Below are 16115 nucleotides of genomic sequence, written 5' to 3'. Positions count from 1 at the left end.
CAGAAATCTATATAGATTTCTCTACTATACTCCTTCTTACTTCTCCCCAGAACCATCCATCGCATTTTCACAATCCCCGTTCTTTGTCCTGACGGGTACTGCATTCCTGTTCCCATCTCAGAACTCTGGTTCTGGGCCCCACAAGGTGGTCATGATGCCCCAAAGCTGAAACGATGGCTGTTCCCACAGGACCCAAAAAGCGCCTTAAAATCTAATGATTGTGTTATGGACCAATCCCTTTCATGTGTATAAGTGGCCCCAGCATCAGCAACATTAAGTCCTCCTCTTGGGGGAGTGGGGGTTACTTCTGCCTGAAGGTGTTTTTCTTTCATTTTGAAATTACTTAAACTCTTGTTTGTGTCCTGACTCTCTTGTCCCTAACCTGCTCTGTTTTGACTCTGCCCATAGGTTGGAGGCCGATTTGGTCCAGTTGACAATCCCCAACATGTAACACAATTCCTGGCACATAGTAAGAACTTAATATGCTTTGACATGGCTTATCTCCTAATCCCCCTTCCAAAGTAATCCTTCAATGCAGCAGCATACTCTTAAGGAAGCTAGCCACATTTTTTTTTAAAGCACCAAACTAACATAATAGATGGCAGGTGTATTACCTCACAAGATCTTGACAAACTTAAATATTATACAACTAGCCGTATGCAGAATAGAGAGCACCCAGGCCTGGAATTAAGAAGACTGAGTTTAAATCTAGTCTCAGCCACTTACTGGTTGTGTGACGTAGGGGCAAATCACTTAACCTGTTTGCTGAATATTCCTGATTAGCAAAATGGGGATAATAATAGCACCTAAGAGCCAACAGTTGTTGTAAGGATCAAAGGAAATAATAGATGTAAAGTGTTTAGCATAGAGCCTGGCGCATAGTAAATACTGTGCAAATATTAGCTAGCAATAATATCTGTCCAAGTCTAATAAGTGAATTATAATAGAAATAAATGTAAAGCTTTATATTTGGATTTTTAAAAAATTGACCCTGAGAACCAAGACAGCAAATTAGGGGTAGGTAATCCAATAGAATTCTCCCAAGCAATTCTGGGAGGAGGATTTTTGTTTTGTTTTGTTTTTTAAGACATGAGTGGTAAAGGAAATGGAAAAAGAAATGAGAACAACAAAAGGAAATATGAAAAGAAAAAAAATGAATAGTTTGTTTTTTTTAAAAAAGGTACAAAAATATAAAGAAAATAGCATCTTAAGAAAAATGAATTGACCAAGTGGCAAAAAAGGTGCAAAAGCTAACTGAAGGAAATAATTCCTTAAAAATTAGAATTGGGTTAATGGAAATTAATGACTCCATGAGACATCAAGAAACAATAAAACAAAGTCAAAATAATTTTAAAAATAAGAAATTGTGAAATATCTCATCAGGAAAAAAAAAAAACCTGACCCAGAAAATAGAATGAGGATAGATAATTTAAGAATTATTGGTATCCACCAATCACCACCAAGATGAAAAAACTCACACCATAGCTAAATTTGACAAACAACTAGAAAAAATTGTGTAAGTACAGTCAGAATTACACAAAAGTTAGAAGTATCTACATTAAAGGCATGAGAGCTATTAAAAGGTATGGAACAATATATTCTGAAGAGCAAAAGAGCTGGGAATTGAAACCAAGAATATTTTACCCAAAAAAAGTGGTGTTATCTTGAATAGAAAAAAAATTCATGGATTTTTAATGTACTAAAGGATTCTCTACATCATTTTTTAAAAAATGACATAGAATAATTTATTCTGAAGAACAAAGGACCTGGGAATTACAACCAAGAATATCTTGCCCAGAAAAAAAAATTATGTTATCCTGAATGGGGGAAAATGGAAATTTAATTAACTAAAGTACTTTCAGGTAAGTGAAGAAAAGAAGTGAATTGAATGGAAAACTTGACTTACTAGTCTCAGAAGAAACATAAGAAGGTAAACATCAAAGACCAATAATTAGATCAAAACCCTTACTTCTTATGTGTGATAGCTAACTCTTAAGAATGTTCTTACTTGAATAGTTTGAAAGAGGGTACATTCATAGAAGTTTGGGATGAGTATGATGAAAGAATCCTAAAAATCAAAATTGCATAGGGAGAAGTAAAATGGAGCAATTATTACATTCATAAATGGAGGAACTATTACAGAGGAGCTAGGGTGGTTGAGATCTGGTAGTACAAGAACCTAATTCTCATTAGAACAGGGGTAAAGAGAGTAGAAAAGGGTAGAAGGGTATAAAAGACTGGTAACTTACAGAGAAGTAGGAGGGAGAAGGAACAGTACAAGGAAGAGCCCTTTAGAAGAGTGTGTACATAAGGAAGTAGAAGGGTAGTTTGAGAGGATAAAGGAGAGATTCATTTTTTTCTCAATATTTTATTTTTCTAAACACATGTAAAGATAAGTTTCCCACATGCATTTATGTAAGAGTTTGTGTTCCAAAATTTCCTTCCTCCTTCCCTTACTTCTTCCCTCTCCAAGACAGCAAGCAATCTGATATGGATTAAACATGTACAATAAGGGAGAGATTCTTTAGAAAGATGCAGATTAGAGAAGTAATGGTTAGAATTAAATCAGGGTAGTGAGGAAGGATAAGGTTAAAAAAAAAACAACAAGGTGAGAATAATAATGGGGAGGAAAAATAGAATGGAAGGCAAAACAAAACTAGTTATAACTTTGAATGTGAATAGGATGAACTCATCCATAAAACAGAAATAGATAACAGACTAGATTAAAAGTAAAAATCTTAAAATATATTGTTTACAAGAAAAACATTTTTAAAATGAGATAATAAACAGAATTAAAAGGCAGCAGTGGAATTTATTATACTTTAGTTGAGATTTTTAAAAGTGGACAAAATTAAAGCTAAACTTTATCTGATCTCAGACAAAGTTAAAGCTAAAATAGGCTTTAGGGAAGAGATTCAAGAAAACTATATTATGATAAAACATACCATAGAAAATAGTGAAATATGAATATTAAATCTATATACAATAAATACTATAGCATCTAAATTTTTAAAGTTAAGTTAAATGAGTTAGAGGTAGAATTAGATAGTAATACTACAATAATGAGGGACTTTAGCTTTCCCCTCTTAGAATTAGATAAGTCTAACCACAAAATAAATAAGAAAAAAGATGAATAGAATCTTCTTTTTTTTTTCTTCCTAAGGCAATTGGGGTTAAGTGACTTGAGGCCATATTTGAACTCAGATCCTCCTGAGTTCAGGACTGGTGCTCTAGCCACTGCCCAACTTAGCTGCCCCAGATGAATAGAATCTTAAATAAACTAGATATCATAGACATCTGCAGAGAACTGAATGGAAATAGAAAGGAATACACCTTTTTCTCAGTGGTACCTGGTATCATTGCAAAAAATGACTATAGGGTGTAAAATTTTTATAGTTAAATGTAGAAAAACAGAAATATTAAATGAAAACTTTTCAGATCACAATATAATAAAAACTATATTGAATATGGGACCCATGGAGAACTGAACAATCTAATTCTAAAGAATTAGAGGGTTAAATAACATATTAAAGAAACTTTTCAATAATTTCATTAAAGAGAATAACAATGAGATAAACATAACAAAATGTATAGAATACAGCAAAAGCAGCAACAAGAGGAAAATTTATCTCTAAATATTTGTATCAATAAAATAGATAAAGAGTATACCAATAAATTCAGTATGCAATTTTTTCAAAGTAGAAAAAATTAAAAATCCCAATTAAACACCAAATTGGAAATCCTAAAAATTAAAGGCAAAATTGATAAAACCAAATAGGAAAAAAAAACCTATAAACTAGAAGTTGGTTTTATGGGGGGAAACAATAAGATAGACAAATCATTGGTTAATGGGGTAGGGAGGGGGGGAGAGAGAGAGAGATATCAATTATTAGTATCAAAAATGAAAAGGATGAATATATTGCTAATGAAGACAAAACCAAAGCAATTTTTAAAAGTTATCTTGCTCAATTATGTGCCAACAAATTGATTAAGTGAAATGAAAGAATATTTACAAAAATATAAATTACTTAGATTAGCAAAAAATAGTATCTAAATAAATATCTGAGTATTTCTCCCCATTTTTAGAAATTAGAAATTTCCCAATTTTAGAAAAAGAAACTGAACAGTTTATAAATGAGCTTTCTAAAAATAAAAGCATCAGAACCAGATGGATTTACAAATAAATTCTATCAAGCATTTAAGTATCAACTAATTCCAATGTTAAATAAATTATTTGTAATAATGGGCAAAGAAGAAGTCCTAACAAACTTTTTATGAAAAAAATACCTAAGTCAGAAAGAGCAAAAGCAGACAAAGAAAATTATGGACCAATTTCATTAATTAATATGGATACAAAAATTCTTAAAAAAAAAAAAAATACTAGCCAGGAGACTACAACAATATCTGTCACAAGATGATTAGAGGAAACAGGAAAGAACCTAGATATTCTAAAATATTTATAATTTTTCTCTTTGTACTGGCAAAGAACTGGAAATTAAGGGGATGACCATCAATTGGGAAATGGTTAAACAGATTATGGTATATAATTGTGATGGAATACTACTATGCTCTAAGAAATGTTACAGTTGGAAAGACTTGCTTGAAATAATGAAAAGTGAAGTGGGAGCAGCTAGGTGGTGCAGTGGATAGAGCACCAGTCCCAAAGACAGGAGGACCTGAGTTCAAATTTGGTCTCAGACACTTAACACTTCCTAGCTGTGTGACCCTGGGCAAGTCACTTAACCCCAGCCTGGGGGGGAAGAGGGGAGATGATACATCTAATAAAAATTAAAGAACTTTATTCATTAGTAGGATAGAGTCAACATAGGAAGCAAAGATTGTGTTAGGATGATCTAAATCAATTGTGTTAGGATGATCTAAAAAAATGAAAATATGAGAAAAAGGAATATACTGAGAGAATAGGGAAAATGTCTCACATGAAAGAAATACACAAGGATTTATAGTGGAGAGGACAAGGGTTGGAAAGAGGGCAGGCAATGCTTAAACCTTACATCAGAAAACCTTACACATTCAGTCAAGTATAGAAACATATTTTACCAAACAGGAAAGTTAGAGGCAAAAGGGATTAAAAAAAGTGAGGAAGAGGTGATAAAAGGGAGGTTGGATTAAGGGAGTGAGTAGTCAAAAAAGCAACAGGGATTTGTGAGAAGGTATAAGATAAAAAGAGAGAGGGAGAAAAATAAGCAGAAGAAAATAAAATTAAGAGAAATATACAATAATCATAATTCTGAATATGCATGGAATGAACTCCTTTATAGAAAGGAAGTGGAATGAATTAGAAGCCAGAATCCAACAATATGTTGTTTAGAAAAGATACACTTGAAATAGAAAAACACAGAGAGTTAAAAATTAAAATGGGGAGAGTAAAATTGACTAAGCATCAACTAAAGTTAAAAGAGCAGGCAGAGCAATCATGATCTCAAACAAACCAAAAGTAAAAATGGATCTAATTAAGAGAGGCTATTAAAAAAATTATAAAAGTAAGAGCCATTCCCCAATCATTAAATGATCAAAGGATCTAAACATTCAGTTTTCAAAAGAAGAAATCAATGTTATCTATAGTCATATGTTGTGATTAAAATTAAGATAAACTGAGTGAAGCACACATTTGCCAATAGTCTCAGACTCCTCAGGTAACTAAGAGCCTGAACAACCAGAGAGATGCTTTTTTAATAAATAAAACAAGCATCATCTCAAAAGATAGAAGACAGCATCAGAGATGGGGAAAACAATACTATTATTGGTTATAAAGTCAGAAGCATCATAGATGTGGGCGACAATATGTTGGCTGAAACTTTAGTATGCAGGACTAGCAACAATTCCTCCTTCCATTTTGCAACGTCCACCTGCATGGTTATTCAATGTCATAGATAAAACATCCGACTTTCTTGAAGGACAAAGAATGTTGTAAAGATAATAGATCAGACACAACCTCTGTCTTACAAGAATATCAGATTTCCTTGATACAAGAATAGAACACTGACTAGAAGGAAAATCAAAGTTCTTAACTTAGCTTGGTGATGACAACTGATTTACAATAAATCTGAACTTCCAAACTTAGCTCAGAGACAAATGAAATGTGGCTTAGATAGTTACACAAAATGTTAGTAGTGAAACGAAATGAATTCAATTGCTGAGTAGAATTTGACTTAATTTTCACATATGAAAAATACTCTAAATCACTATTGACTAGAGAAAAACAAATTAAAGCAACTGAGGTAACACTTCATATCTTTCAAACTAGTTAACATGATAGAAAATGAAAATTACAAATCCTGAACACATGGAAAAACAAGTACACTAATGTACTAATGGTGGAGTTGTGAAGTGGTTCAACTATTCTGAAGAATAATTCAGAACTATGCCCTAAGAACTATTAAATTGTGTATACCTTTTGACTCAGCAATATCACCATTATGTCTCTATTCCAATGAGATAGAATAAAAAGAAAAAGGATCTCACACATATATGTATGTGTGTATACATACGCATATATATTTACGTATTTATATGTGTTTATAGTATATCTTTTCTGGTAGCAAACAATTGGAAGCTGAAGGGATGCTTATCAAATGGCTAATGGCTGAACAATTGTAGTATATAATTGTGATGGAATATTATTGTGCTATAAGAAATGTATTTTCTGACAAGCAGGATAGTTTCAGAAAAATCTAAGACAACTAATGTGAATTGATATAAAATGAGTCAAACCAGGAGAACATTGTACACATCAACAGTAATATTTTAACAATGATCAACTGTGAAAGATTTAGCTACTCTGATCAATAAAGTAATCCAAGAAAATTCCAAAGGACCCATGATGAAAAGTGCTATTTATTTCCAGAGAGAAATATGATGAACTCTGAGCTCAGATTGAAGCACATTAAAACAAACAAAAAAATCCCCAAACCTTCTTTATGTTTATTGCTTTTTATTTTTTTCCAATGTAGCTAATATGGAAATATGTTTTGCCATGACTTCACCTATATAATTGAAATTATATTGTTTGCCTTCTCAAGGATGGAGGAAAGACAGAGGGAGGAAGAATTTTTTTTAAATTAATGCTAAATAATAATGTGGAAATTTGGTATAGAAGTATTGCATGTTTAACATATATTGTATTACTTGCTATCTAAGAAAAGGGATGGGAAGAAGGGAAGGAGAAAAAATTTGAAACACAAAGTTTTGCAAAGGTGAATATTAAAAATTATCTGTGCTTATGTTTTGAAAATAAAAAGCTTTAAAATTAATGCTAAAAATAAATGAATGAAAGAAGAAAGAAAATTTGACTTCCTAATTAAAAGAGGGTAGAAACATAATTAGAAGGAAGGAAAATGGTTTGTCTTCATAAAAATTCAAGATTTTTGTGAATTAAAAAACTCAATATGAGGTAACCATAGAAACTAAAGACATAGAAATCAAAAAAGTTAATTCAACATTGAGTTGCATTAAGAGAAGCAATTTCCATTGGCAAGAGGTAATAATCCCACTACAATCTGTTCTGGTCAGACTAAATCATCAGTAAGATTATGGTCATTTCTGGGCAGCATAGGTTAGCAAGGTCAGCGATACATTATAGAGGGTTCAAATGAGGGCAATCAGAATGGTGAAAAGCTTCTAGTACATGTCATATTCTTTTCTTCATTCCTTCCAAAAGAAAATTTTAGGGATAGTCTCTGTATCTGATATATCTCCCTATAGAGATCTTAGGAAGAAAACTTGCAGGAAAATCATAACCAAGTTTCACAATTCTCAGATTAAAGAGAAAACACTGCAAGCAAAAAGAAAGAAAAATTTAAATATTTGGGAAAACAATTAGGACTTCATAAGACCTATCAACTTCTATACTAAAGTACCACAGTTTTTGAACATAATTTGAACTAACTGTAGTTGCATCCAAGAATAACTTATCCAACAAAACTGAATATAATCTTGAATGAAAAAAAAGGACATTTGATGAACTGAAAGACTTTCAGGTATTTGTTTAAAAAAAAAAAGATTAGTACTCTTCTTTAAAAAATTTGATTAATTTTTTTTCTGGCTATACATACACATTTTTAAACACATTTTCTCATGAACCACTTTGGGAGAGAAAATCAGAACAAAAGAAGAAAATGAGAGAAAAAAAGGGAAAACAGAATGTGTTGATTTCAGTGTTCATAGTTCTCTCTCTGGATTCAGATGGCATCTTTCATCCAAAGTTTATTGGGATTGCCTTGGATCACTGAACCTCTGAGAAGAACCAAATAAAAGACTAGAACTCAATGGTAATTTTTGATATGAAAGATCCAGAAGAAATATTAAGGAAATCATTAACAACTAATTACAAAATCATGATTAAAGTCAATTGTTTAATTATGATATATGAAAATATTATTTTATTTATTACCATTTTTATTTATTATTACTAATAGTATTCTTAAAACTTATCATTATTGAGTTGGTTTGAAAGAAAGGTTGAAGCTAAGTTGTATATGATGAGGTGACTGAAAGAAAATAAAACTGGGTAGAAAAAAGTTAAAAAGAGAAATTAGATCATGAAAACGGGAAAGAACTGAAAAGGAAGAACTAATATGGAGAAAGCAGATGGAATAGAGAGTTGATAATATCAGAACTTAATTCTCATCTGGATTAAAGAAAAAATGTATTCATCTGAAAAAGTTTAGAAATCTTGAATTTCTAAAGAAGTGAAAAACTTGAGGAAATAGAGTGAAGGAGGGGTTTTTAGATGGCTATATAGGTTAAGATTAGGAAGGGAGGTACTTTTAAATGAGTGGCTAAAATAAGGAATAAGAGGGTAAGGGAAGATGATAAGGTAACTGGGATAGAGTGAAAAAAGGGTAAGAAGAAAAATCATGAGTAAATATAAGATAGAGGGAAATTCACAATAGCAATTACAACTTTGAATGTGAATGAGAAAAAATGATAACAAATTTCATTTGGAAAAACAAAATGTCAAGAATATCAAAGGAAATAATAGAGGGAAAAATATAAAGGAAGGAAGTTTAGCAGTACCAGAACTTAAACTATATTTATAAAACAATAATTAGCAAAACTATCTGGTGCTGGCTAAGAAACAGAAAGATAGATCAATGGACTAGAATAGACATATAATTTACAGCAGCAAATAAACATAATAACCTTGTATTTGACAATTGTAAAAATTTAAGATTTTGGGATAAGAATTCATCATTTGGCTAAAATTATTGGGAAAACTGGAAAGCAATATGATAGAAACTGGGCATAAACTAATATCTTATATCATTTATAAGGATAAGATCAAAATGAGTACATGATTGAGATATAAAGAGAGATTTTACAAAAAAAATTAGAAGAACGTGTTTCTTAGATTCACAGATAGGCTAACAATTTATGAATAAAGAGAAGATAGCAAAGTTAGGTGTAAAATGGATAATTTCTATCACATTAAACTAAGAAGTTTTTATAAAAAGAAGAAGAAGAAATGTAATCAAAATCAAAAGATAAGCAGAAAAAAAGTGCATGAAGGAATTACATATCTAAAATATATAAATGACTTGAACTTGGTTAAATCTATAAGAATAAGAGTCATTTCCCAATTGATAAATGGCCAATGAATATGAACAGGCACAGTTTTCTAATGAAGAAATCAAAATAATTTCTAATCACATGAAGAAATATATTACATCATTATTGATTGGAGAAATACAAATTAAAACAACCTTGATATATTATTACCTTCCAGATAGTTAAAATGATAGAAAGAAAAAGTGATAAATGTTGAGAAGATGTGGAAAAATTGGGACACTAATTATGAACTGGGAATTGATCCAGCCATTTTAAAGAATAATCTGAAATTTTTATCAAAGAATTATTGAACTATTTGTAACTTCTGACACAGCAATACCATTACTTGTTCTATTTTTCAAGATAATTAGAGAAAAAGAAAAATAATCTAAATGTTCTAAAATGTTTATAGCATCTCTCTTTGTGGGAGTGGACTGAAAACTACAGGAATTATCATCAATTGGGAAATGACTGAACAAGTTATGGTATATTATTGTGATGGAATTCTACTGGGCTATAAGAAATATGAGTTAATGATTTTGGAAAGACTTGAATGAAATAATGAAGAATAAAATGAGCAGAAGGAAGAGAACATTACATATAATTACAGCAATATATATTTTTAAATTATAGCTTTTTATTTATAAAACATATGCATGGGTAGTTTTTTTAACATTGACCCTTGAAAAAACCTTCTGTTCCAACTTTTCCCTTCCTTCCTCACACCCCCTCCCCTAGATGTCAGGTAGTCCAACACATGTTAAATATGCTAAAGTATATGTTAAATACAATATATGTATATATATTTATATAGTTATCTTGCTGCTCAAGAAAGATCGGACCTAGAAAAGTTAGTTAAAAAAAAAAAAACCTGAGAAGGAAAACAAAAATTACAGCAATATTTTAAAAAATAAATTTAAATTAAATAAATAAAAATTAAAAAATAATTTTAAAAATAAAAATAGTATTTTGTTTTTCCAATTACATGTAAAGACAGTTTTCAACATTCATTTTTGTAATTTTGAATTCCAAATTTTTTTCTTCCTCCTCTTATCTCCTCTCCCCAAGACAGCAAGTAATCTGATAACAATTATACATGTATAATCATTTTAAATATATTTCCATATTTGCCAAGTTGTGTAACAAAAGGTAAAACCAGGAGAAAGAAAAGGCAAACTAACAAAAAAGGTGAAAATAGTATGCTTTGATCTTTATTCAGTTTCCTTAGCTCTCTCTCTGGATGTGGATAACATTTTCCACTTCAAATCTATTGGAATTGTTTTGGATTATCACATTACTGAGAAGATCAAAGTCTATTATAGTGGATCATCACATAATCTTGAATAACAATATTGTTTTATAGTAACTTTGAGGAAATAAATTATTTTGATGATTGTATTTACCTACAAAGGACTTATAAAGGAAGATGCTTTTTACATCCAGGAAGAGAACTAATAAATGGAAGTATGTATAGAATAGTTTTACTACACACACATACACACACACACACACGTGTGTGTGTGCCTAATGATATCTCTGTCTCTCTATCTCTAAAGAAATAGCTATATCTCTAGGGTAGGAAGAGGAAGGAAGAAAAATAAGAAATTTACATGATAATTTTATTGTATATTTGAAAGGAATAGTAAGTTATATGTAGATTTGCAATTTCATATGTAAATCATCTTTTTTATTCTACTCTATTATAGAATGCTTTGTTCCATAAATAAAAAAATCACAATTTTTAAAAAAAGAATGGTGTTATTGTGATTGCTTTGTATAGAAAGCTCACTCACGTAGGTTCATGAGCTACAGTTGTTTAAGTATAAACATAAATTTTCCACACCAGGGTTGAGTCTCAGAATCTAGTAGCATAATAACAATGTGATTACTCCTTTGGAGAACCATTCTGGCCTGCCAGAATAAGTATAGGTTGGGGTATTTGGAGCAACTCTAATTCAAGGTTTATAAAGAGAACCTGGAAAGAGGTAGATCAATCTCACATCTTTTGTGCATACTACATATGTAAAGCACTTTATAAAATTTAAAAGAGACATGTGAACTATTATTATTATTGACAATTCCTTTTATTGTTGATGTTGTGTAAGTATAATTATTCTTATGTTATTGCAAAAGAAACTGAGACTCATAGGTTTGGAAGTCATGCTGCTAAAAAAAAAATAACAAAACTAGGACTTGAATTCATATATTCTTTCTCAGTCGCAGTCTACAATTTCTTTGATCAGTCTACAGATTCATTCTATAATCTTGGGATCATCTTATATATCAGAGCTTCTTAAAACTTTTTTCACACATCACTCCTTTTTGCCCAAGAAATTTTTACATGATCCGAGTAAATGGGTATATAAAATAGGTACTTAATTTACTGATAATAAATCATAATTTCATGACCCCTGCATTCAGTTATGAGACTCCACATGGGATTATTACTCACAGATTAAGAAGTGGGTCATCAGATTCACAGACTTATATTCAGACTTAGAATTAAGTTTAGCATCCAGGGGATCTTAACCTAATAAATTTTAGGAACTCTGTAAACTTAGGTGGGAAAAAAAATCATACCTATTTTCATTAATTATTAATAACATAGATTGCAAAAAAAATCACATCTTTATCTTCACTAACGACTAATAATATCTTTTAGGCTACAAAAAAACCCATATTTTTATTTTTTACTAACTACTAATAATAACTAACATTTAGGCAGCAAAAAATCTTTATTTTCATTAACTACTATTAATAACTAACATGTATATAGGCAGCAAGGTGTACAGTGGATAGAGCATTGAGGCTGGAGTTAAGAAGATCTGAATTCCATAATTGAACACCAAATAGATAATTTTGATTATATTAAGTTAAAAAGTTTTTGTACAAACAAACAAACAAAAAACAAAGACAAGATTAGAAAGGAAGCAACAAATTGGGAAAACATTTTTATATTTAAGGGTTCTGATAAAGGCCTCATTTCTAAAATATATAGAGATTTGACTTAAAGTTATAAGAATTCAAGGCAAACTCCAAATGATAAATGGTTAAAGGATGCAGCAGACAGTTTTCAGATGAAGAAATTAAAACTATTTCTAATCATATGAAAAAATTCTTTAAATCACTACTGATCAGAGAAATGCAAATTAAGACAACTCTGAGATACCACTACACACTTGCCAGATTGGTTAAGATGACAGGAAAAGATAATGACGAATGTTGGAGGGGATGTGGGAAAACTGGGACACTCATGCATTGTTGGTGGAACTGTGAATGGATCCAAATACTCTGGAAAGCAATTTGGAACTATGCTCAAAAAGTTATCAAACTATGCATATCCTTTGACCCATCAGTGTTTCTATTGGGCCAAAATCCCAAAGAGATTCTAAAGGAAGGAAAGGGACCCATATGTGCAAAATGTTTGTGGCAGCCCTATTTGTAGTGGCCAGAAACTAGAAAGTGAGTGGATGCCCATCAGTTGGAGAATGGCTGAATAAGTTATGGTATATAAATATTATGGAATATTACTGTTCTATAAGAAATGACCAGCAGGATGATTTTAGAGAAGCCTGGAGAGACTTACATGAACTGATGCTGAGTGAAGTGAGCAGAACCAGGAGATCATTGTACAAAGCTACAACAAAATCATACGATGATCAATTCTGATGAAAGTGGTCTCTTCAACAATGAGATGACTGATGCCATTTCCAATTATCTTGTGATTAAGAGAACCATGTACACCCAGAGGGAGGACTGTGGGAACTGAATGTGAATGTGGATCACAACATAACATTCTCACTCTTTTTGTTGTTTGCTTGCATTTTATTTTCTTACTCATTTTCTTCCTTTTTGATCTGATCTTTCTTGTGTAGCAAGAGAATTGTAAAAATATGTTTATGCATATTGGATTTAACATATATTTTAACATGTATAATAAATATTGGATTGCCTGCCATCTAGGGGAGGGAGTGGGAAGAAGGAGGGGAAAGTCTGGAACACAAGGCTATGCAAGGATTAATGTTGAAAAATCATCCATGCATGTGTTTTGAAAATAAAAAGCTTAAAATTTTTTTTAAAAGATCTGGGTTCAAATTCAGTCTCAAAGACTTACTAGCTGTGTGACTCCTAAGCAAAGTGACAATCTCTGCTTGTCTCATTTCCTCATTTGTGAAATGGTGCTAATAATAGCACCTACCTCTTGGAGTTGTGAGCATGAAATGAAATAATAATTGTGAAGTGCTCAGCACAGTGTCTGGCACAAAATCTCTATATAAATATTAGGTATATAATTCTCATTATTATATAATACTTGTTAAATTGAAGGCAAATGCAAGAACAAACAAAACACAATAATCCACTCATAAACCTGCAGTAGATTTTTCCACTAATGAATACTCATACTATCTATAAGGGAGAAAGGACATATACTTACACGTGCCTCTTTGTAGGGAAACTTGTTTATTCAGAGCAGCTCACAACTCTGGACTGCAAATTTTTATATTTATAATTTCTTCTGGGAACTCTTTGTCACATCACCTATTGTCATTTTGAGGCTCTCTGCACTCCTACTGAAAGAAGTTGCTTTTCTGTTAGTCATGAATTGCTGAAAGCAGCTTATAAGCCTGAGTTTTGCTGTATTTCCCATCTATTCCTTTGGCTAGGGGCTGAGGCAACGTGATGTTCTTGGGGGAAAAAAGCTTCCATTTAGCCTTTGGAATCTGTAAATCCATTCAAGACTTGCTCTCTCTAGTTTGTGAGGGATTTTCCATCTTTCAAGCCATAAAAGGCAACCAAGAACAATGTTAAGTAGTCTTTGTGAGGTTTCCCTCTTTCAATTTATTATTGGTACCAAAAAACAAAGCAACCTTTCTCTAGCAGGTTCTTCACAAAGCAAAGGATGCTATTTTTTCCCTAACAGTTCCCAAAGTCAAAGCTTCCCCCCAATCAGATCAACTCCTTGAATCAGGTCCTGCCTATCAGCCTCGCTCAGTTTCTGTCAGCTTCTCCATGCTGTTGACTGGCTGTTTTATCTCAGCTTCTCAATTCACTTGGCTTGTGTTTTCTGTCTTCTGGAAATACTTTTTCTTTTCTTTTTTGGTTCACTGAGTCTTGTCAGCTGGTTTTCCAAGGAGTTTCTCAAGCTGTGGCTTTTTCTATTCTAAGCTGGCTCTTGCTGCTTCAAATCAGGATAAAACGAAAATATCAAGTCAACATTGCTCTCATATATGACATAAATCGTCTATGAAATCTCATAAGAGTTTGAGAGACAGAGCAGCTTTTGTTCAGTCCTCCTCCTAAGCTATTCATGAGGTTCATCCTGGGAAGAGACTATGAGTCCTTTGATTCCATTTTGTGTCTTCCATGTGGCTTTTGCCCCTGCTATCACTTCTGCTACAGCCAGAGCTGAGTTCAGCAAAAGATGAGCTAGGACAGATCCTGGAAAGCTGTTCTGGCAAAGAAACCTGGAATAGCACTGGCAAAATGTCTTTTTCATTCAGTATTGCTGATATGGAAGACACCCGACCAAAGCAAACTTAAATTGAACCAATAATTGCTGTGAAACTGGAGCTGCTACTAAGGTCAAGCAGGAGACCAATTCTAACCTCTGGGGCTTGTTTTTTCCAATTGTTCAGTGAGATGGTCTCATAGGAGCAAAGGTTCCCAGGGCTAGAGCTGGAAGGAAACTTACTGATTGTCTGGTCCAAAACTGCTGCTGCTTTTTTGGACCTAATCTTACTCAGATTGGAAATGAGATACTACTCACTGGCTTGTCTCACCACCGACTGGCACATGAGTTTTAACCTGCTTGCTTCTGGTCTAGGTCAGTTTGTTTTGCAGAGAGGTGTGATAGAGCCCACCAAATACTGCAGAACCATTGTTAAATGTTCAGTGTGAGTATTTTCAACTCAGAAATCGGCAAGCTCACTAGTCAGTGCCTGATTTATTATTTTGTTGGTTGTCATCAGAAGGGGAAAATTCCAGCCTTTGGAGAATCAAATTAAAGCGTAATTGGAATTGTTTGATAAAATTTCAAAATATAATACATCATATTATTAATGTTCTTGTTTAGTCATGTCTGATTTTTTTATGACCCTGTGGACTATGCTGTCCATGGGATTTTTCTTGGCAAAGATACTGAAGCAGTTTATCATTTCCCTCTCCAGTGGATATCTGAAATTAGATTTGAACTCAGGTAATTTTGACATGAGGTTCAAGACACTATTGATTTTGCCACCTAGCTTCTTCTACAATACACTATGGATAATGTTAATTTGTGTTTTTTCCTTTTCTTTTTTATGATAGCTTTTTTTTTTTTTTTTTTTTTTTTTTTTTCTGCAACAATTTGGGTTAAGTAGCTTCTTGCCCAGGGTCACACAGCTAGGAAATATTTAGTGTCTGAGATCATATTCGAACTCAGGTCCTCCTAAGTACAGGGCTGGTATTCTATCCACTGTGCCGTGGCTACCCCAACAGCTTTTTATTTTCAAAATACATGTACAGATAGTTTTCAACATTCACCCTTGCAAAACCTTATGTTCTAAATT

The 16115-nt window shown here is 32.2% G+C and overlaps 1 protein-coding gene across 1 annotated transcript in view; it reads left to right on the top strand.

Moving 5' to 3' along the window:
* Window positions 1-286: 286 nt before the first annotated feature.
* Window positions 287-16115, top strand: part of ANXA4 (annexin A4) — a 121154-nt gene continuing 105325 nt past the window's right edge. Inside the window, exon 1 of the mRNA XM_074287121.1 lies at window positions 287-317. The gene's annotated coding sequence lies outside the window, so the exon portion shown is untranslated. The remainder of the gene's footprint in view (window positions 318-16115) is intronic.

The sequence above is a fragment of the Sminthopsis crassicaudata genome, chromosome 2, assembly GCF_048593235.1.
Source record: "Sminthopsis crassicaudata isolate SCR6 chromosome 2, ASM4859323v1, whole genome shotgun sequence".
NCBI lineage: Eukaryota > Metazoa > Chordata > Mammalia > Dasyuromorphia > Dasyuridae > Sminthopsis > Sminthopsis crassicaudata.
Note: the sequence above shows the minus strand (reverse complement) of the source record. Positions and strands in the feature narration are given on the sequence as shown.